This window comes from Lissotriton vulgaris, chromosome 5 (genome assembly GCF_964263255.1).
Source record: "Lissotriton vulgaris chromosome 5, aLisVul1.2, whole genome shotgun sequence".
Classification (NCBI taxonomy): domain Eukaryota; kingdom Metazoa; phylum Chordata; class Amphibia; order Caudata; family Salamandridae; genus Lissotriton; species Lissotriton vulgaris.
Window position 1 is genome coordinate 1,136,904,700 of NC_141693.1, and position 24,005 is coordinate 1,136,928,704.

At 48.0% G+C, this 24,005-nt stretch overlaps 1 protein-coding gene across 2 annotated transcripts in view; it reads left to right on the forward strand.

Annotated features, from left to right (window-relative positions):
* Nucleotides 1-10,017: 10,017 nt before the first annotated feature.
* Nucleotides 10,018-24,005, forward strand: part of TDRD1 (tudor domain containing 1) — a 1,954,313-nt gene continuing 1,940,325 nt past the window's right edge. The window contains exon 1 of one of the 2 annotated variants that reach the window (XM_086922877.1): nucleotides 10,018-10,172. The gene's annotated coding sequence lies outside the window, so the exon portion shown is untranslated. Of the gene's footprint in view, nucleotides 10,289-24,005 lie in introns of both variants that reach the window. The other variant, XM_086922878.1, reaches the window with a different exon arrangement.

Sequence of the window (24,005 nt, forward strand, 5' to 3'; positions counted from 1 at the left end):
GCCACTTCAAAATAATTTTTCTCATATTGTATGCTGCTTGGGCTATGCGCTGGTAATACCTCACCACCTTCTTTTTCTGACCCTGCTTCTCCTTAACTTCAGGAAGAAGTTACTGAGTATTCCTTGTTATTATTTACAGGAACATCATTTTATGGGCACTAAAAAGAAAAGACACATCTCCAAGGACAAAGGACCAACACTCAGCTAATTGTCTTTTGGATTTCCACTCTACAAAAGCTTTTAGCCGGCTCAGAACGCGCTGTTACCGCAATTATGAAGTCACTGATCTGTTCTTTTATTTCCTTTCCAGCAGGGTTGAAGAAACCCAGAGACTGGGAGGAGGACTGCAAGCGAACAGTAGAGGGGCGGCAACGTAATCAGAGGAGAAGCTCTGCAATAAAGACGCAAAGCAGTGACCAGGATCCATGAGGCAGTGGAGGAGGAACTGCTGAAACCGCGAGGAAGGCGGAGGAGGAACGCCAAGATTCAACAAGGGGCCGGAAGCGTACGGGTAAGTGACCCGGAAGCAGAGGTCAGTGTGATCCCGAAATACTAGAATGTGAAGCGTTCTAGTACAGGATTAGAGGAACTTTATACTCCTCTGCCGTAGCCCACATGCTTAATGAAGCGGGACTGGCAGGCCGGCAGACATGACAGGTCCACGCTTAATATCAGATCTGGTAGAAGGACAGGAACGGGAGGAACCTCTCCTTGTTCTAGAAGGAAACTCGAGTCTTCTTTTCTGGAGGATTTCAGGAGATCCAAAAGACACTCAGGGCTTTCAGGAAAGGCTAAGGACTTATTAGATGAGTTATGGGCACCTGGCACCAAGTAAAGATATACAGGAGATTGGAAGAAGTGGCATAGTTGGTGCTTGGAACAGGATTTGGATCTCATGGAAGCTCCTTCTGTAAAAACAGCAAATATCTTGCAGGTTTATTCAGGTTAGGTCTGTCCTATAGGACTGTTAACTGTTACAGATCTGAAATTTCAGCAGGACATGCTTTAGTGAATAACTTACCAATTGGTAGTAACCCTTTGAATTGCAGGGTAATGAAAGGAATAAGACTTAGGCGCCCACCTAGGGCTTGTTATAATTCATTATGGAATGTTAACCTTATCTTCGACCTTTTTTTGTTTCTTGGCCTTGATAATTGCTTTCTCTCAAGGAGACAAATATTACTTAAATTAGAAGGCTTGCTATGTTTAATCTCCTTTAGAAGAGTATTGGATGTTAGAAATTTAGGAATTTGCAATAGGTATTACTCTCCAGATGGGTAACACTTCAAGATATGGAAGCGAACCAAAACAATGTCTGAGAACATCTTTTACCCCTCTTTTAAAGACTGTCAAAAGTTATGTGTAGTAAGTTGCATGGGGATTTACAGACAAACCATGTTAGAATGATGAGGATCAGTTACAAAATTCATATATTAAAGTGTCAGGGCGGTATCCCCAGCTACCATTTCAAGATGGGTGAGGGCAGTGATGTCCGAGGCAGGAATAGATTTATCTAGATTTGAAGCACCCTCATCTAGGGGTGCAATGGCCACTAAGGTGTTTTTGCACAGGAGGCCCACTTGCAGACATACTAAAAGCGGCAGACAAGTGATAGCACATTTACAAACTTTTATCTTAAGCCTGTGGAACATGTGAGCAAAGTGGCGCTGGGGAGCTGTAAACATGCATAATAGTAGCCTCTGGTCTTGTAATGAAATGGTGAACCTCCAATTACCTTGCAGAGAGACTAGTAATATGGTTATGTTTTTCCTTTTGGTATCACTTGATTTCCGTTTTTTTACCATATAATTCTCTCCAGTTACGTCTCGGATGAAGCTGTTATGAGGGCGGCATTGTTTTCGTTACAGCTTAAAGAGGAAGATAACTTGTTTGTAGTGTTGCGCTCTAGCTTCCGACGCCTCAGCGTGATGACGCAGTGCGCCGGAGGGAGAGCGGAACACTTGCGCATGCGCTGGGGTCTGGGGAAAGAGCGCGAACAACATCGTGCGCCAGAAGCGACCGGAGCCAGTTGTGTTTAGACGCTCGGCGCTCTTTTACATAGCGAAGTTCTAAATTAATAAAAGAACTTGACCGTGTACCTGGCCTCTCTGTGTCCTATGTTGGGGGTGAACTTACAACATTACAGTGGCGACGAGGGTGGGATCCCCCACCAACTTCACTCCAGAAAAACAACGATCGGAACTACTGCAGCGGCGACGCCAGCCACTCACCAAGATCAGGAAGCGTTGAGGAGACGCTAGTAGAGAGAGCACGCCATTCGCAACAGAGCGCGGCAGCAGCGCACAAACCAGAAACGATGGCACCACGAGGCCCAGAGCCCTACCACTGAACGTCCCCAAGGCGCCAAAAGGGAGCTGTGACGACACGCAACTGAAACCTGGGCAGAAAAAGGAGACAGTGGCACGGGGGATGAAAAGGGGCACCTCCCCAGCAGGTCACGAGACGGAAATTCCAGTACACCCGGCAGCCCCAGGAGCCAGGGAGGAAACTTGGACTGTGCGGAAACTAAAAGTGCACCAGGCAGTCCGGGAACCGAGGTGAAGGACCTGAAGCAGTACCCAAGATGAGCAACCAAGCGACAACCCTCACTGCACCATCCCATTCCTGCCAAGACCAGGCGAACCACTGATGAAATGGGAGGACTGGAGGGAATACTTCAAAAACTACGTGGACGCCTTGGAAGACGAAAATGGAGAACCATTTCCCAGTGCCAGGAAGAAACGATTACTTTTACACAACCTAGGCCCAGAAGGCGTGAGAGTGTTTGCCAACATTGTCCCCGCGACGAGACCGGCGGCGGATGACGATGTCTTCAAGCATTCTCTGGAAGACCTAGACAATCACTATCGTCCGGCGGTGTGTGTCTCCATTGATCGGTTCAACTTCCAACAACGGAAGCAAGAAGAGGGTGAATCCATAGACGATTATGTCGCAGCGTTGCGACGATTAGCGATCACGTGCCAATATGGACAACTTCAAGACGAAGTCATCAAGGATCAGATTGTTATGCACACCACAAACAGATCAGTCGAAGACAAATTGTGGGCACAAGGAGAGGCAACACTCAAAGAAGTGATCGCAATGGTAAAGAAGGCCGAACTCTTCAAACGTTGCGTTGAAGCGACATAAAAGGAGAACACACAAAGACAAATGGTCAACAAAATTGATGAAGCTCGAACCCCAGACAGGCGGAGAAAATCCACTGGAGAGGGGAAACACGAGCCCAAGTGGGCAGGCAAACAGGGACAACCAGGGAGACAGCCCACGGACAACAGATTCTCGTGCTACAGATGCGGAAGCACAGCACACACAGCCCAGGACAAGCGGTGCCCAGCATTTCGCGCCAGATGCACGTTCTGCGGGCTGGTCGGACATTACGAGAAGGTGTGCCGCAAGAAGGGAAGAAGTCTATGGTGAAATGCATAGCGCAATCCCAATCTGAGGAACCAGCGGAAGAAGATCTAGAGGACGATGACATGGTCCTATGTGTTGAAGAACAAGTATTGGAGGGAACGGGCAAACGCTCAGACAAACCGCGAACTGACATGCTGATTGGAGGGGTGAAGATTCGTATAGCAATAGACTCTGGGTCGCCGTACTCCATTGTGCAGAGATCAGTGTGGGAGGAAGAATTCAGGCCCAGTCTTGGCCCGAAATTAAACCCGCCGGACATATGACCGATTTTGTACACCAACAACATAATACCAATGGTAGGATACCGCACCCTGAAATTCGAGTTCAGAGGGAGATCGGCAATGTGCAAGCTGTATGTGGCGGAGCGAGGACCCTCGGTGCTGGGTTGGAGAGACCAGGGTGACCTTGGAATCAAATTAGACCCTGGAGGCAAGGAACAAATTCTACTTACGGAAGAAAGCGGTTGGCCAGACCTGGAAAAACTGAAACAAGTCTTTCCAAAAGTGTTCGGAGGCACGGTCGGCAAACTTGAGAAATTTGTGCACAAAATACAGCTCAAAGAAAATGTGAGCCCGGTGTCCCACAAAGCCAGGAACATTCCCATTGCAGTTAAGGAAGCCGTCCAGCAGGAACTACAGAGACTGAAAGAGCAAGGTATAATTGAACCTATCGACAGCTCGGAATGGTTGGCCCCCTTGGTAGTGGCCAGAAAACCCAACGGCAAGGTACGCCTATGCGTGGACCTGCGCGAACTCAACAAATGCCTGATAGTTGAAAAATTTCCACTACCAAGGATTGAAGAAATGTTGGCAAAAACGAGAGGGGTGACGTGGTTTTCCACCATCGACCTCACCTCTGTGTACCATCAAATAGACTTACACCCCGCCAGTAGCAGGCTCACCTCTTTCATCACACCCTTTGGGTGTTATCAGTTTCGCCGCATGCCGTTCGGACTGGCGTCCGCAGTGGCTGTTTTCCAAAAACTGATGCACCGCCTGTTTAAGGATCTAGATGGTGTCCAATACTTTCAGGACGACATCCTGATAATGGGGACAAACCGTGAAGACCACGATAAGAAGTTGACCAAGGTGTTGACAGTACTACAAGAGAAAGGCCTCACCGCTGAGTGGAACAAGTGTAAGCTGGGAATGTCGGCGGTCACCTATCTCGGACATGAGATTGGGAGTCAAGGAATCACACCAAAAAGACTAAACATGAAAGCCATTTGCGACGCCAGGGCCCCAGTCAACAAAGATGAAGTGAGGTCGTTCCTAGGAATGGCGGAGTATTATAGTAAATTCGTCAGACATTTCGCCACCAAGACTCACAGGCTCCGACAACTAATAAGAGACAAGACGACGTTCCAATGGGATGAAGAAGCCCAAAGTGAATTTGAAGAACTGAAACTCAACATAAGTCAGGCGGTACCTCTGCATGGATATGACCCCGCGGGGCGCACTATCTTGACAACCGACGCCAGTGAAAGAGGCTTGGGAGCGGTGCTAGCCCAGGAGAGGGATAATGACACAGTGGAAACACTCAGCTTCGCCTCCCGGGCGTTGTCTCCCACAGAACAGAAATTCAGTGTCATCGAAAAAGAGATGCTTGCTGTCACGTGGGCCATGATTTCAGGCAGTTCCTGTAGGGCTCCCGCTTCAAACTGCAAACGGACCACAAACCACTGGTCAAAGTGCTTACCTCAAGCGGGCATGATACAGCTACACCTCGCATAGCAAAAATGACTCTCAAATTATTAGACTATACCTATGACGTTCAGTACTTACCAGGGACACGCAACAAGGTAGCGGATTATCTTAGCAGGGCCTCAGCCATGGAAGAGGCACCAGATGTCTCGCCAGGGACGGATGAAATGGTGGCTGCAATGGCAGACTCAGAAAGGACCATCAGCAGGCAGGAGTGGGCGCAAGCCTATGAAAATGACAGCGAGATGAAGGACATCAAACGCTATCTAATTGCAGGGTGGCAAGAGAAGAAGAGGCTTAAAGAAACCCTGAGGAAATACTACGAAGTGCGTGAGGAATTATCAATGAGCGATTCCGGAATCTTCATGTACCGCAGCGACAAGGTGGTTCCCCCATGACATTGATCCCCCTACTGTTGACCCAGCTACACGAGGGGCACTGCGGCATCGTAAAAACGAAGATGCGGGTGAAAGAAATGTATTGGTGGCCTGGCATGGACATTCAGATAGAGAGACAAGTGAGAGAGTGTGACCAGTGCCAAGGAGCGGACAAGATCTTGAAACCATTGAGGCCCGCCTTGGGTACATTAAAACAACCACGCAACCCATGGGAAGACATAGCAGTAGACATCTTGGGACCAGTGCTAGACATCAGAGGAACAACCAAGTACCTGTGCGTCGTTGTAGACAAATATTCCAAGTGGCCAGAGGTTGATGTGCAGGAGGTCATGGACTCTGATGCCGTGTTGAAATTTCTCACCTCTGTGTTTCTACGTGAAGGAATACCAAGGACAATCCTAAGTGACAATGGGCCACAATTTACATCGGAACAATGGTCCAGATACATGGAGAGGAACGGGATTAAGTCCAAGCACACTGCTGTGTACTATCCAGCGAGCAACGGACAAGTGAAAGGGTTCAACCGTGTTCTGATGGGGTCCATACAAGCCGCAATAATGCAGGGCAAAGATTGGGAAGTTGAGATACAGAGTATGCTGTGGGCCGACAGAATAACCCCGACCTCGATAGGGTACAGTCCCTTCCAGATTTTGAGGGGTAGACTCCCCTTTACAAGAGACAACGTTGTCTGGAGGGAGAAGACAATAACGAGCAAGTGTTCGCCAGCGGTGGTACAACACAACCTGGAAAGAGCCCAAAAGGTGTACACAGATCATTACAATAGGAGGCGAAATACTAAAGACACCGATCTAGAGAGAGGGGAATGGGTGAGAGTCAAACTTGCCACCCTCAGAAGGAAAGGAGAAAGCAAATACAGCGAACCCCTGCAAGTGGAGGAAGTGTATGGAAGAGCTGCTCTACTGAGCAATGGTAGATTGTGGTCCCAAGACCGCATGGCGAAAATCAACAGGATCATGCAGTGACCCGCCGGTCAGGAGAAAGACCCAAGAGACCAAAGTCAACCCAGTGGGACTTGTAAAAGATAAAAAAAAGTTGGCCTTTGCTGAATGACAATATTAAATTGAACCGTAGTTTATATTAATTTCTGTCTGTAACCTGCTTGCAAATAAACAGATCCCACTAGTCATAATGAAATGTTGCTCCATGGTGCACGGCTGGTGCACAGAGGGTTAAATTAAGTTGTCTGAAATTCAGCTGAAACCAGGAAAGAAAGGCAGGTGAACTTGTGCGTGCCCATTCTGCTGAAGCTCCAAATTGTTTAATGATTCACTAGCTTTTACCTATGTACCAGAGGCAGTTCAGTCAGTTCAGCGAGCCTTTTCCAGGAATCGCTCGCTGACCTAGAATGTGACAAGTTTGGCCTGTCCTTGCCTTGTTGTCGTAAAGAGGCAAAGTGTGTGCCCAGCACAGATAGCAAGTGCGTCATTGTGTGGGAAAACAGAAAACACGGGCCTCTGTATGTACATTTCAAGATAACCGGTCAAGGCAAGGCTGACACGGGCCTCTGCTGATAGTAGATCAACATTGCATATGTACATTTCAAGATAACCGGTCAAGGCAAGGCTGACACGGGCCTCTGCCGATAGTAGATCAACATTGCATATGTACATTTCAAGATAACCGGCCAAGGCAAGGCTGAAAAGTCAGGAGATGGTGGTTTAAAGATTAACCTGTAGCTGCATGGTCAGATGTGTCGCAAATAATGTAAAATGTGAACGTAGACATATTTTTGAAATGCACCTTGATACTGTAATGTACACGTGGATCTAATTCTAGCATGGTCACACCATGATGTAATAGTTAATGAACAACCTGTCAAGAGATTGTGAACATATATAAAGGCTGAATTCTCTCTGTGAAAACCAGATCACTTTGCACTCCTGCAAATTGTCTCAAGCTGCAGCTTTATTGGCAATAAAGCCACTATTCTTTGAAACCTTGTATGTGCCCTTCTTCATTGTCCCTATTAATAAATTTTGAACTTTTACAGACTGAAGACAACGGAGAAACAACGGCCCTCATCCTCCTAGACCTCTCCGCGGCATTCGACACTGTCTGCCACCGCACCCTAGTGCAGCGCCTCAGCATCGTCGGAATCCAGGAGAAGGCACTGGAATGAATCATCTCCTTCCTCGACGGAAGAACACAGAGAGTCTGTCTACCACCGTACAAGTCAGAGGCCACCGAAGTCATCTGCGGCGTCCCACAAGGATCCTCGCTGAGCCCCACCCTCTTCAACGTCTACATGAGCCCCCTTGCGGCCATCGCGCGCCAACACAACCTCAACATCATCTCCTACGCTGACGACACCCAGCTGATCCTGTCCCTGACCAACGACCCCGCCAGAGCCAACCTTCACGAAGGGATGAAAGACGTAGCCGAGTGGATGACGACCAGCCGCCTGAAACTGAACTCAGACAAGACGGAAGTCCTCATCCTGGGCCCCTCGCCCTCCGCTTGGGACGACTCCTGGTGGCCCCCCGCCCTGGGCACCGCACCCAAACCGACAGACCACGCACGCAACCTGGGCTTCATCCTGGACTCCTCCCTCACCATGATCAGACAAGTCAACGCCGTCTCCTCGTCATGCTTCAACATCCTGCGCATGCTACGGAAGATCTTCCGGTGGATCCCCACCGAGACCAGGAAGACGGTCACCCAGGCCCTCGTCACCAGCCGACTGGACTACGGCAACGCCTTCTACGCCGGAACCACCGCCAAGCTCCAGAAGAGACTCCAGCGGATCCAGAACGCCTCAGCCAGACTCATCCTCGACATCCCACGACACAGCCACATCTCCGGACATCTGAGAGACCTGCACTGGCTCCCCGTCAACAAAAGAATCACCTTCTGTCTCCTCACCCACGCACACAAAGCCCTACACGATCAAGGCCCGAGCTACCTCAACAACCGCATCAACTTCTACGCTCCCAAACCCCATCTCTGATCAGCCAGTCACGCCCTCGCCGCCGTCCCCCGCATCCGAAGAACGACAACAGGAGGAAGGTCCTTCTCCTACCTGGCCGCCAAGACCTGGAACTCCCTCCCGACCGACCTGCGCCTGACACAAGACCACCTCTCCTTCAGGAAAAAGCTCAAGACCTGGCTGTTCGAGCAGTAGCAGCACCCCCCTCCCCCCCCCCTCACCAAGCGCCTTGAGACCCTCCGGGTAAGTAGTGCACTCTATAAATGTCATTGATTGATTGATTGATTGATTGATTGAAGACATAGTAGCAGGAAGAGAAAGTCAAGAGGAAGGACAAATGCAAGTAGAGAATGAAGAGTGCGAGGAAGTAAGTGAAAGGGAAAGAGTGACCGCAAACAAAACCACCGTCACTGAGAAAGAGACCGGGACACCGAGGATGGTGGGGAGTCCCGCATGCGATGGAACCAGGGAAGAATCGACTCCGGTAAGACGACCCGAGCTGGGAGGATAGTTGTCCGACCCGCTCGATTCAAAGACTTTGAAGTAAAGGACTATTGATCTTGACTCATAATGTTTATTGTGTTGTTGGAAAAGAGGAGATATGTAGTGTTGCGCTCTAGCTTCCGACGCCTCAGCGTGATGACGCAGTGCACCGGAGGGAGAGCGGAACACTTGCGCATGCGCTGGAGTCTGGGGAAAGCGCGCGAACATCGCGCACCAGAAGCGACCGGAGCCAGTCGTGTTTAGACGCTCGGAGCTGTTTTGCATAGCGAAGTTCTAAATTAATAAAAGAACTTGACCGTGTACCTGGGCTCTCTGTGTCCTATGTTGGGGTGAACTTACAACATTACATTCTTGTCATAGAGCTATATGATGTTTGAACATTCTTTGTTGGAATGGTTTTATTTATGATGTATTGAATAGTCTTTAAAGGGCTTTATGTTGGGGCATCAATAAAAGGTAATTACATAAGGTTAGCCTCCCTTGTCTTTCAATAAAATCAAGATTCTCTCCGCAAGTTAATTGGCGAATCACTATTCTCCTGTCTGAATGTTTGTACTTGTCAGAATTCTGTCACTCACAGAAAAAAAGACATGGATGAAATAGCGTAACCCATTGCTACAGACTAATTGCAGTTTAGCTATGTATTTGTGTGTGTATCATTGATTTTGCCGGGTGAAGGATTATAGAATGTACATAAATGTTGCTGAGCAGAATGAATGCTGTTAGGTAATAAGAAAAGTTACATGTGAACCAGTTGAAATTGCGAGGCAACCAGTGCGGATGTGTTGGCCCTTTTACCAGTGCTTTTCCTTTATTGAATAAAAAGAAGACATTCAATGCCTCGCTGTGTGGGAAGATCCGTCTTAACACTGAGTCTTTCTCTTCAATATTAGAGCTAACTGCAGAGATCTAGAACAGACTCTTGAAATTCTGTTCGTTTTATGCTATGAATGCTCCGTCATAATGAACCGCACCTACCTATCCGGAAGCTCTTCTTTTTGTTTCTATGACGGCCCCTCGTAGATCCGCCGGCCGGATGAGGAAGCGCGCACGCGCTCGTGCGTAGGGCGTTCGGACGCTGCGCGCTATCGCCTGCGGGTCAGTGTACGGGTGTCCGTGGGAGAGGCGCGTGTAATCAGTACAGTCTATGAGTATTAACGGAGGGCACGCGTTGGATTCAGAGAGGTTAGTGGTCATGCAGCAGCAAGGTACGATGCAGGGTTTCACTGGTGCGGCTTTCGACCGTTGATATATAGGAACTGCGCTGCCCAGTGTTACGCGAAGGCCTAGAAGTGCCAGAGGTATGTGGGGGGAGACCTCTGATGTGTTCAAAGTAGTGTGACTGCACAAAGCTTTTCTTACCCTCGTCGAGGGCAAGTTATGGAGGAGGGACACTAGGCATTAATAAATGTAGTGATGGGGTGGGGGAAGACTGGAGAGTCGTGTGGTCTAGGGTGTATTGTCTTGTGCTGGGACCTATTATAACGTTTTTTTTTCATTGTGTTTGCTTCACTGGACAGAATATCCCGCTTCGTGCTTGGGGTTGTTTCTAAAATACTATTAACAAGCGCTATATTTAATATCGGGGTGCATAATCGTTCTCATGCAAATTCATAGTTCACAATCACAACTTGTGTGAAATTACTTAAATTTGACCCTAGTGTGATGTTTGCATGACACGTGGTGTGGCATGCTTGAGTAATCCTTTATCGCAAGCAGAGAAGTGGTGCGGCGTTAAAATAGTCAGTTTTATTTTATTTCCTTTTAGGGAAATTTCGTTTTGTGTTTACGGTATGAATATTAAAACAGTATTCCCCACAATCACATGAGAGACCACTGATCAAGTTGAAAACTCTGAAGTTGCCGCATGTCAGGACTCGGCCTACTTTAAAAAACAAAACCAAGTTTCTTAAGACGCGCTAGATATTTATCACACAGACCCACATACTGATTTTTTTTTTTTTAACAATCTGTATGTAGGGGATCTTTTCACCCTTCTCATTGGCTTTTGTAACCACACTCGCTGTCTCTACTGTTGACTACCCTTTCCACGTGCAAGCAGGCTATGCAGTAATATTGGTGGATGGTTGCTTATTTTATAGCGTCTAGTCAAATTCAAATTTCAAAGTTTTATTTGACAGCATGTCCTAAAAGCGGTTGTACATCCTGACACTACTCTATAAATACTACAAAGTTAAAATCATTATTTTAAAAGCTCATTAAACCATAATGCTGTCACATTCCAGATTAAAAACTATTTATACAGAATAATTAAAATAATTCAATAAGACCTGAATTAAAAAAGTTGATCTGGTATTAAGCGGTGTCATAAAATTCATTGGGCAGCATCTGGGAGCTGCAAAGTGCGGGAGCGTATAGTCAAGGCCCACCCTAAGAATTTTGCAACAGCGATCACCCCACAGGGTGTACAATCTGATTCCAGTACTCTTAACGCCTCTATGTACCTACGTGTTCCTAGATTTAAACACACAGATTTTATCCACTTACGACGGTGGCTTACGTAAAGGGGACATACAAACAGCAGATGAGGAATGTTCTCAATCAAGTCTTTACAGTAGTGGCATTTGTCATTCTGAGTTGCTGACCATTTATAAGTAAATACCTTTTAAAGGAAGGGTCCCGGTTCTGAATTAGAAATACAATTTTCTATCAAACGGCCTTTCAATGATGTCCCAGTAAGGCTCACATGATGGTAAAGGTTTGATATCAAGAAAACGACCGGTTAAGTTAGTATTGGATCCAGTACTATAAGCAGTCAACCAAACCATATCCCAGTACATTTTTTTCAGGGTTGCCTTTGATGGAAAACTTAAGGCATTGGGAGTGATCCATAGGTAGTCTAGTTCCAACTTAGTTAGCATACCCCTTATTTCTTTAAGCCACGGGATGGTATGTAAGCGATCTGCCCTGATGATGTCCTTCAGGGCAGTGGCATAATGAGCTAGTTCAGGGGTTGTCATAATACGTCTCCAGTATAATAAAGGTCGTAGCCGTGCCAAATCCTCTATATTCTTCCTGCCGAGATCATATACCAATGGGACGGTAGGAGTACTTCGGGGAACCCCGACTAGGCGGCGTAGAAACCTGTTCTCCGCCAGTGTTAGTTGTTTCAAATTGGAGAATCCCCACAATTCCGAACCGTACAAGGAGGCGCTTATCACCTTCATGTTATAAATTTCTAGAGCAGGGGTGATTGGCTTAGTCAATAAAGCTTTATGCTTAAGTGCCACTACGCCCGCCAGCTGATGGAATTTTAGAACAGCCATATCGATGTGATTTTTCCATCTCATATTACACTGAAGGGATATTCCTAAATACGTGAAGGCCTCAACCTGTTCTGAGGGAGTTCCATTAAAATTAATTGTACCTTTTTAAATGTTTTCTGCTGGTTCAAACGCGTGAACTTGGTTTTGGAGGTGTTTATCTCAAGTCCACACGTTTGGCAGAACTCACCAAATGAGTTAACTGCCTTCTGGAGCCCACTCGGAGTTCGAGAAACTATCAGCGTGTCGTCCGCAAACATGAGAACTGGCACGCGTGCCCCTGCTAATACAGGAGCATCAGTGGGAGAGCGGCTTAGATGGTCTACAATGCCATTGATGTATATAGAAAACAGTGTGGGTACCAGAACATACCCCTGCCGGACACCACGTTCGACAGGGAAAGGGTCGGTCACCTGACCCTGAGCCCCCCATCTAATTCTAGCATAATTGTTCTCATGCAAGCGGACAAGAAGCGTTAGCAGTTCCGGGCCCAACCCAGCTTCAGCAAGTACACTCCAAAGTTTAGAAAGAGGAACTAAATCAAAAGCTGATTTTAAATCTACGTAAACAGCATAAAGGGTCCCATTGGTTAGTCACGTTCCTCCAGTAGAGAGCTATAAAAAACAAGCATTTGCAATGCAATCGGTATCGCCTTTGGGACCTTATATGTATTTAGCTATGCAGCACATTAGTCTGGGTGCTGAAACATCTACTGTTCTTTAACATGGAGGGAAAGTAAGCACCAAACTGTGTGACACCCGGGTATAGGAACACATGGAGAGAAATATTGCCTTTCAGACGGGAATGGTATAGTCCAAAGCTCTTACTTAATATAAAATCAGGGCCTTTGTTGGTCATATCACTGAAAATAGAAGATTTGAAAAAAATATTATCGTCTACCGGTGCTCGTGGAAGACAATTTCTATGGACTGGAATCTAGAGAATGCTAAAACAATTTTGGTATTTTACTGACCTCGGCTGGTCATTTTCTATCAAGACAGTTAAATAGAGGCAGTTGAACAGGAAAAAAAAAGTCCCTAAGCGGAAGCACACAAGTCCTACGGCTGATCTCCAGAGCCCACAAAGTACATACACATATAAGTATTCACTAAAGTATATGCAAGAGGTCTCGAATGCTCGACCTAACAAGCATTTGCAATGCAATAGGTCTCGCATTATTTAAGTTTGAGCTATTAGTACTGTAAATGGCAATGTTTTTATTTATGCGCTATTTTAATTTTCTTTGCATAAAAAGGTACATATAAAATATGTGTTGTAGAAAAGTCATTTATGCAGTATTTAAATTTTCTTTGCATAAAAAAAGTACATATACAATATTTCTTGTAGAAAAGTTAAACATTTTAATGATGTGTCCAAATAATTTTTATATGTACATTCGATTTGCAAACCGATGGGGTGGGTCTGAAAACTGAAGGAGGGCCTCGGGCAGTTTATCTGCATAAAGCCCTGCATGTCTAAGGCCACGTCCCCTTTCCACATGGTGAATTCTCTTTTCAAGAGGGCAGGTCTTCCTCTGAGGTAACAGGGCAGCATCATGTGAAGTGCAGCAAGATGGGGTTGTAAAGCTTCTACAAGTGCTCACACTGAAACAGGCATAACATCAGCAAATATGTAGTCACCTTCACCATCCTTTACAGACTTCAGAAGATCTACACTAGTCCCAAACTGCACTCTAACTCGTCTCGCATTTACGTGAGTTTGAGCTACTGACATTGCAAATGACAATGCCTTTTATTTTTGTTTCCGTTTTAAAAACATAAATAAAATACATTGTTATTTACAATTCCAATAGCTTAAACTTGTGTAAATGCAAGAGCTATTGCATTGCAAATGCTTAAAGACAGCGCCCACATCAAAATCAGTGCAGGCACACCCCTAAAGCCAGCCCTGTACTTTTAACTTGGCAATGCAGCAGTTAGAAGCTCGCTCGCTATACTTCCATGGCACAAGTCCGTTAATGTAACGCCTGGCACTTTTTAGCACAGTTATTGTGCTTTAAACAGGACAGCACTAGCACTTGAAAGTGCTGGATTACGTCACATTTGAAATAACAATTTCTAGATGACAGATGCTGAGGAAAACTTATAATGTGGCTAGTAACAATTTCCAATTCCAATAACTTTGTCAACAACCTTCCCCTAGTGGAAATGAAATATCAACAATGTCCAGACCCTACACAAGCACACACGTACCTGTTTTTCAGCTTATCGCGCTAAGCCATCATCTGATGCACATGATTAATGTGCTGCCAAAATCCAAGATCTACTGCGTTTCTTGTCCTGGAAGCATGCAGCTGGGGGAGGGGTACGACGATGAGGGAAGAAGGGTGACTGTATATTAAAGCAAAAACGGGGGGGGGGGGGTGGAGGTGAGGGAACACTATACAAAACTGCCCCTTAAAAATAAGCATTGAGAGGCGTTCAGGCGTTACCAAATCCGTACTAGTCCTGGGAAAAAATACAACCTGCCCCCGGATCAACAGGAGTCCGTGCATAATCCAGGGGCGATCTACCAATGTGATGCTGCACCACAGAATACAGTGGCCACACACAGCGCGCGCAAACTTCCTGAAGCTGGGATGCCACACACAGAGGGCACGCACATTATCTAAGTTCAGATGCCATATACAGAGAGTGCAGGAATTGCTTTGAGTTTGAATGTCACATACGGAGTACACACAGACAGCGTTGATTGTGCTGCAGCACACAGTCTAGTTCAGGTGGCAAACACAAAACACACAAACCGCTCTGTTTCGGATGTCACACACACAGGGTTCCCGCTATCGTTCTTGCAGATCACACAAATTGGCCAGGGTAGGAAATCACCCACAGGAGACACGCAGTGTCACTGGTTCGAAAGACACACACAGTACATGGACAGTGTGTGCACAAACTGTCCGTGTACAGAGGCCACACTGAAAGTGCACACGAGTTTTGGCGTGCCGTGGCCACAAGCAAGTGTATGGCACATAAACTGTCCTGGTACTGAGTCAGAATGCTATACACAGAGGGCAGACACACTGTCCGGATGCGGACGCCACACGCAACTGCACACCTAGATATTTGTTTTGTGGGCAGTTTCCAAGAGCTTGCAAACTGTCCGGTCGGAAACAGAGACCACACAAACTTCCCAGTCTTGAGGGGGTGGGGCGTGCCCGCCCGAAGAGCACAGGAAACATCCAGTGTTCGGACGACGGACTAGAACCTGTGTGCCCACGTTTCCATTGTACATAGCTTCGTTCTCAGAGGTGCATTGCGCACACTGCGGTGCTTTCTAGATGCTTTACCAAAAGAACCAAAATTGAGAAATGTACCGAAATATTTCTAAATATCACTGTCGGCTTTAAAATAAACGCATTTAATCACAATGAATCTTGTGTTTTCAAAGCATTTGTTTTTCATCTCTGAGAATTGTTCCACTTGAGAGAGCGCTGGTTGTTGTTTTACCCGACTCACTAGTAACCACACATCCACAGACCTCCCGACCACAGGGCACTCACAGACTGCCACGAGAGCGTCTTTGACTAAGGGGAAGGAAATAGAATTTGCACTCATGAGAATTTTGAGAGAAAACATGCATGAAAATTGGAAAATTAGAAAAAAGATTAGAAAAAAAAGGAGAAAGAAAACATCGAAGATGCGTAGAAACGCCCTAAGGGTGAAAACTTATTTGTGCTCTGTGCAAAGTACTTATAATTGCCGGTGCAGAATGTTTATAACTATGTCTACGTGCTCGTGGGTGTATGCTGTGAAAATGTTGACAACCTGCCTTAACCCCCTCTAGTTGAAAAGGCTTGTATCTTACCCATTTCCTTGCCAATGGGGAAGAAAAGTTATTCTGCCCAGATTCAAGCACTAGAAATCCAAATGATGTGAACTGCGTCACTGGAAATAATATCTGAATGCCAAAAAAAGTGATCATATATCTATCTACTCGAAAAAAACACTTGAGTTATGTATTATTTGAAAATCATGAATCGCTTACCGCTAGCCTTTGAATGGAATCTCAGTTTCCATGTGTTTTTAGAATATGGGTTCGCCCAACAACATCAAAAACCGCATTTCTTTTTGGCTGCAACCTGCGTGCAAATCAGGTGAAAGACTTGTGTTAGGAATACAACGGAAGAAAACGCTCCGATGTTTCCATAACATCTATGAATGACTCTATGTACCTTCGTGCCGTGGGTAGATTCTGTGCTCGCGTTTCTCTCCCTTGCTTCCGCGTTAGAGATGCTATCCCAGTGTGCTTTGCCGATTTTAAAGGCATAGCGCCTGAATTAAGGAGCTGGCTGACAGGGTTTGAATCCCGCTCATGCGGGAAAAACGGACCAAATAATTTGTAACAAGAAAAAATGTATGCTTGGGTCAAAAGACTGTGGTGTTCGAATTTAGCAAAACGAGAACCCAAACATGTATGGATTCACAAAAATGGGTATTTAAATGTAGCGATATATTTATATCCTGAAATCGGTGGATCTCGGTGTGTGTTACCAATGTAAATTATGTTGCTGATTGCATATTTACTAATGTGGAGTGGAAAAATGATCCTAAAGGCTCACAAATGATGTATAAATCACACCATGTGTAATATTACAAGTAAGTTGTAAAAGGAAAGAGTTTCTCAGATTGAAAATTATGAACAAAACAAAGTAAAGAATGTGAAAAGAAGATTAAAACAAGTCAGGTCCCGGGCCGTGCTGTGATTGGCTGACGTCACGGGGGTGTCCCGGGCCGGCAGCCAATCACAGCGCGGCCCGGGAAATGACGTCACGGGGGTGTCCCGGGCCGGCAGCCAATCACAGCGCGGCCCGGGAAATGACGTCACGGGGGAGTCCCGGGCCGGCAGCCAATCACAGCGCGGCCCGGGACAAAGGGGCGGGGCTTAAAAAAGAACGAGAAACTCCCCCGAATCGCGTTTTCGCAAGAAAGCGTGATTGACAGCCTCTGTCTCCCAATGGCTAGTCTCCATTTATGGAGCTAGCCAATTGGAAACAGAGGCGGTCTGAACATCCCTACTGAAAACAAAAGTTTTCAAACTGGGAGGGGTACTTCGTGCCCCTCGGCAGGTCGAAACCTAAAAAAGACCTGATCAACTGAACTTGTACAGGGGCGAAAGCCAGCTTGATATGGGGACAAGATATCTTTTTCTACTATCCAGGATTGCAATTTGTTTTGCACTAGACAACCTATTTGTTTTTGAGCCGAGTCTATAAGACTGATAGGTCTATAATTACTAGGTAGTGATTTGTCTCCCTTTTTAAAAACCGGAATTATTTCAGCACCCTTCCATGAGGTCTGTATTGGTGCAACCCTGGCCACAGAATTGGCTAACCACTCGAAATACTGACACCAAGATAATCGATCACTTAAAAACACATCAGCAGGTATGCCATCCATTCCTGGGGCTCTGCCCCCTGTCACACAGTCTAGCGCTATGTTAACATCTTTTATTGTAAATAACTGACATTGATAGAAAACTGTAGGGGGTAGTATACACTCTCCTTCAGCTAGATCACAAGCATATTTGGTTTGAAGAAGTCTACCCACTGGTTTTTGGCAACGTTATTTTGCGGGGGTTGTGCTATCCCTCCTCTGTCCCACTTAACTAGGGCCCAAAATAGATTTTGGTCCTTTGCTGCACAAGCAGATTTCAGATCACGCCAGTGATCCTCATCCCACTGTTTCCTGGCTTCCTTCTGGGCCTTCCTATATATATCCCTCGCCTTTCTCACACCTGGGATATTCCTGCTGCTGAGTTCGGTACTAAGATTCTGACTGGCTGCTCTACAGGACTGGTTGTACCACCCCACCTTGGGTAATTTTTTGTAGACCTTATCTAATTTTGTGGACTTTATAAAAAAACCTTGGAGCTTTGCAAAGAAGTTCGTGTGAGCCTCAAGCATAATTTCAGGAAAATTTTTGTTTTTTACTGTGTGAGTATATCTTGCCCACTTCTTCGACCACCACTTTTTTAAGATCCTCCAGCCTCTCCGGGTTCTCAATTAATCTATCCCATTTTATATGGCGCAGGTTATTCGAGGCTACAATATCTAAGGTGTCTTTGCCGCCCCCATAATTTGGTTCTCTTAACTCCACTTTAGCTTGGAAGTCCATGCAAAGAGGGTTGTGGTCACTCTCCATCCTGTTTTTTACAATCATATCGATCAGCCTGTGCCATTCTCTGATGTCCACCAGGAAGTAATCTATTCGGCTGGAAAACCTACCATTATCGAATGTTTTATCCCCCTGGAGATCTGACTGGGTACGCCCATTAGCTGCTCTGAGTCCTCTTGCTAAACATAAAGCCTTAAGTTGGATGGCCACCGCTGTCCATCTTCTGACTGCGTGTAATTCAAGCTGGGGGACGCCCCATTTGCTATCCTCCTCTGCAGCTAGCATTTGGTCCTCTTGGCCAAGTGGTTCAAAGGTAGTGTTGACATCACCCCCACAATAATGGACAGCTGTGTTGGGAGCGCCTCAAGCTCGTGGTCGAGAGCGGTGATTACTTCAGATGTTTGGCCCCCGCTACTCCCCTAGCATAAATGTTAAAAAAAGCCACCCCCTGGCCATTAGCCCATGTAAGGTTAACTGACAAAATGTCATTTGATGAGGAACTCCTTTGCTGGATTCTACAGCATAATCATTGGCGAATCCAGATTATCAGGCCCCCTGATGGGCGACCTTTAGGATTTTTTGTAGCTGGTACCTGGAAATTAAGGAACCCAAAACGATGTACTGGGATCAATGACCATGTTTCCTGAAACAGAATTATGTCAAATTGGTCAATAAAGTTACACCATTCTGAAGATGTTAACTTGTTAGCAATTCCGGCAAGGTTCCAAGAAGGAAAGGACAACCCTGCCTCAACTGCTGGGAAGCATAAAGGGTCCTGAGTTGTTAACATACCTTGGGTTTCAACCTCCAACCAGGAATCAGGTTCTCTAATAATAAAATGATACCTGATGGTTCTTATGGAAGTACCCCTAGACCAGGGCTAATACATATCTCCAACAGATTGGAGCAGGACTGTTGTTCGGGATCTTTATTCTCTTTTCTCTTCCCTGAAAAATTAGATTCACCCACCCTTTTTAGGTTTCGCCTCGTCGAAAGCTGCCGCACAGCTTTTCGGCGCAGGCGAAATCTTTTGTTTAGAGTATGTTGGCTTAGTCTGGCCTCTGTCTTCCATTGGCTAGCTCCATAAATGGAGGCTAGCCATTGGAAGAGAGAGAGAGGCGTCCGTCATTCTTCGAGACGACTCGTGGGCCTTTACCAAGAATTTTTCCCTTTTGCCTACGTCAGTGCGGCGGTTGGCGGAGTTTATTTTTTCGCTCGTCGAGTTTTCATTTGGTCATTCCGCGGCCGACCGCCGCCGGAAGAAGTCCAGGTGAGTGCCTTTCTTGCTGTTCCCGCCCCTCTCCCGCTGTCCGTGTGCCTACCCGCCACTCTCCCGCTGTCCGTGTGCCTGCCCGCCAATCTCCCGCTGTCCGTGTGCCTGCCCGCCAATCTCCCGCTGTCCGTGTGCCTGCCCGCCCCCCTCCCGCTGTCCGTGTGCCTGCCCGCCCCCCTCCCGCTGTCCGTGTGCCTGCCCGCCCCCCTCCCGCTGTCCGTGTGCCTGCCCGCCCCCTCCCGCTGTCCGTGTGCCTGCCCGCCCCCCTCCCGCTGTCCGTGTGCCTGCCTGCCCCCCTCCCGCTGTCCCGTTCCCGACCCCCCCTCCCCCCTCCCGCTCTCCGTGTGCCCGTTCCCGCCCCACTTGTTTCATATTATTGGTATTCCTTATTTGTTTCCTAGTCAAAAAACCCCGCGCCCCTTCCAGAAAACTGTGGTCAATACAAATGGTTAATTGTTTTTTTTATTTCCGTAGTGTTTTGGCCAGAGGTTACTGAATAGAAAAAAGAATTAACAAAAACACGAAGACCAAGTATTAGCTTTGCAAACTTAATTGAAACTACTCTTAGTTTATCACACAGGCAACATTTTTGTTGTGATTAATGTGTTCTCTCCAGTCTGTTACGGGCCCCCTCCCGCTGTCCGTGTGTCTGCCCGCCTCCCGCTGTCCCGTTCCCGACCCCCCCCCTCCCGCTCTCCGTGTGCCCGTTCTCGCCCCACTTGTTTCATATTATTGGTATTCCTTATTTGTTTCCTAGTCAGCTAACCCCGCGCCCCTTCCAGAAAACTGTGGTCAATACAAATGGTTAATTGTTTTTTTTATTTCCGTAGTGTTTTGGCCAGAGGTTACCGAATAGAAAAAAGTATTAGCAAAAACACGAAGACCAAGTATTAGATTTGCAAACTTAATTGAAACTACTGTTAGTTTATCACGCAGGCAACATTTTTGTTGTGATTAATGTGTTCTCTCCAGTCTGTTACGGGCCTCTAGCCACCGGCTTTGGGGGATGTTGGGAGAGAGCTGTGTTGTAACATTGGTATTGCGCATCACCTGCTGCCATCATAATTTTGTGCGACTTACGTTCCTGTTTCCACGGCCCGTGTCTGCTGCGGGGGTGGAGGGTTGGCACGGAGTCGGGCGGCGCATCTGGCGGGACCGCATTGTGCTCCAATCTTGGGTTGCCTTTTATTTAGTGGTGCAGCATTTTGTCGCCCGTGTCATTATCGTCCCAACTCCTAGCTAACGGGGTTTTGTTGTGCCCTTACCTTCGGGCGCTATGCCGGCCCCCCGTGCTAGCACCAACGTGCGGTAGGTTGGTTTGAGGGGAGTCTTTGGGACTGGAGGTGGCCATTGGGGGAGAGTACATGCACGTGGGATGGTAACGGAGGCCCCCTCCTCTCTTTCCCTGCAGGCTTTAAGGCGTTATCGTGCTGTCCCCTTTAGCGGCCTCAGTGTCCATTGCGGCCTGGAAGTTGGGTCATTGCTATTGTCTTTTGGTGCCATCTGTTCAGGAGCAGGCAGTCATCGGGACCACGTAGAGGCCATTTTAGATCCGTGCAGTCTTAGGTCACTGACTAAGCACACATGGGCGCCATGCCGCGGCCAGTTTAGCGAACATGGCTGCTTGGTCACTGCTCACGGGACAAAGGCGGCAGGCAGCGGCCATCTTAGCGACACGAGTTGTCCCCTGGCACGGGGACATGGGCCGGTCATTTTGACTCCCCTGTGAGGATGTAGAGGGTGTATATAGCTCTTGACCTTAGCGCTGGGGTACAGGGCCTGAGCATACCTTTGGCCTCAAAGTTCCATATTTTCCGATGGTGTCCGGGGGATTGCCTAGTCTTTTCGGATGTTTTCTCCAGTATGGAGGATTTCCTTATGCTCGCGCCACCTCCCGCGTTTCTTGGACTACTCAGTTTGTCCGTCTTTTGGGTAGCGGGTGTTCCTTATTAGCACAATTCACAATGTTTTTTTTTTTTTGTTGCTGGACGCTTGTGTCATGTACTTTGTTATTGACAATTTGTGCAGCAATTTGTATTTATGTCTCGTGATGTCTATTGTTCCCCCGCGGTCCATTCAGCGTAGTTTGCCCTCGCGCCTTCACACGCCCCTTGTATTTGCCCTCTGACCACGGGCCACTGCGAGCTGTCGGGCGGCATGCGTTTACGTTTAAGTCTTTGTGTGTGTCGGTGCTGTTGTCTCTGTTGCCCCTGTCCTCTCTGTTTGTTTTACGTTGTCTCTGTGCTAAGTCTTTGCTTGTCTCCGTGGTGATGTCTCTGTTGCCCCCGTTTCATGTCCTCTCCATGTTTGTTTTACGTGTTTGTTTCCGTGTCTTGTTGCTGTTGTCTCTGTTTTCCGTCAATGGAATGCTTTCGTTGGCATGTTTAGTGTTTAAGATACGCCTTTTGTTTCTTGGCATTTATCTAATGTGTTTTTGTTTATTTCTTTTATGTCTAACATGTCTTAGTATGTGTGTGGCTGGCTGAGTGTGTGTGGCTGGCTCTGGGTGTGTGTGGCTCTGGGTGTGTGTGGCTCTGGGTGTTTGTGTGTGTGTGGCTCTGGGTGTTTGTGTGTGTGTGGCTCTGGGTGTTTGTGTGTGTGTGTGGCTCTGGGTGTTTGTGTGTGTGTGGCTCTGGGTGTGTTTGTGTGGCTCTGGGTGGGTGTGTTTGTGTGACTCTGGGTGGGTGTGTTTGTGTGGCTCTGGGTGTGTGTCTGTGTGTGTGTGTGGCTCTGGGTGTGTGTGTGGCTCTGGGTGTGTGTGTGGCTCTGGGTGTGACTCTGGCTCTGGGTGTGACTCTGGCTCTGGGTGTGACTCTGGCTCTGGGTGTGACTCTGGCTCTGGGTGTGACTCTGGCTCTGGGTGTGACTCTGGCTCTGGGTGTGACTCTGGCTCTGGGTGTGACTCTGGCTCTGGGTGTGGCTCTGGCTCTGTGTGTGTGTGGCTCTGGCTCTGTGTGTGTGTGGCTCTGGCTCTGTGTGTGTGTGGCTCTGGCTCTGGGTGTGTGTGGCTCTGGCTCTGGGTGTGTGTGTGTGGCCCTGGCGGTGTGTGTGTGTGTGTGTGTGTGTGTGTGGCTCTGGGTGTGTGTGTGTGGCTCTGGGTGTGTGTGTGTGGCTCTGGGTGTGTGTGTGTGGCTCTGGGTGTGTGTGGCTCTGGGTGTGTGTGGCTCTGGGTGTGTGTGGCTCTGGGTGTGTGTGGCTCTGGGTGTGTGTGGCTCTGGGTGTGTGTGGCTCTGGGTGTGTGTGGCTGTGTGTGTGTGTGGCTCTGGGTGTGTGTGTGGCTCTGGGTGGCTCTGGGTGTGTGTGTGGCTCTGGGTGGCTCTGGGTGTGTGTGTGGCTCTGGGTGTGACTCTGGCTCTGGGTGTGACTCTGGATCTGGGTGTGACTCTGGATCTGGGTGTGACTCTGGCTCTGGGTGTGACTCTGGCTCTGGGTGTGACTCTGGCTCTGGGTGTGACTCTGGCTCTGGGTGTGACTCTGGCTCTGGGTGTGACTCTGGCTCTGGGTGTGACTCTGGGTGTGACTCTGGGTGTGACTCTGGGTGTGACTCTGGGTGTGACTCTGGGTGTGACTCTGGGTGTGACTCTGGGTGTGACTCTGGGTGTGACTCTGGGTGTGACTCTGGGTGTGACTCTGGCTCTGGGTGTGACTCTGGCTCTGGGTGTGACTCTGGGTGTGACTCTGGCTCTGGGTGTGGCTCTGGGTGTGACTCTGGCTCTGGGTGTGACTCTGGCTCTGGGTGTGACTCTGGCTCTGGGTGTGACTCTGGCTCTGGGTGTGTGTGTGTGGCTCTGGCTCTGGGTGTGACTCTGGCTCTGGATGTGTGTGTGTGTGTGGCTCTGGCTCTGGGTGTGTGTGTGTGTGGCTCTGGCTCTGGGTGTGTGTGTGTGTGGCTCTGGCTCTGGGTGTGTGTGTGTGTGGCTCTGGCTCTGGGTGTGTGTGTGTGTGGCTCTGGCTCTGGGTGTGTGTGTGTGTGGCTCTGGCTCTGGGTGTGTGTGTCTGTGGCTCTGGCTCTGGGTGTGTGTGTCTGTGGCTCTGGCTCTGGGTGTGTGTGTGTGTGTGGCTCTGGCTCTGGGTGTGTGTGTGTGGCTCTGGGTCTGGGTGTGTGTGTGTGTGTGGCTCTGGCTCTGGGTGTGTGTGTGTGTGGCTCTGGCTCTGGGTGTGTGTGTGGCTCTGGCTCTGGGTGTGTGTGTGTGTGGCTCTGGCTCTGGGTGTGTGTGTGTGTGGCTCTGGCTCTGGGTGTGTGTGTGTGTGTGGCTCTGGGTGTGTGTGTGTGTGTGGCTCTGGGTGTGTGTGTATGTGTGGCCGCATTGTGTGTGTGTGTGTGTGT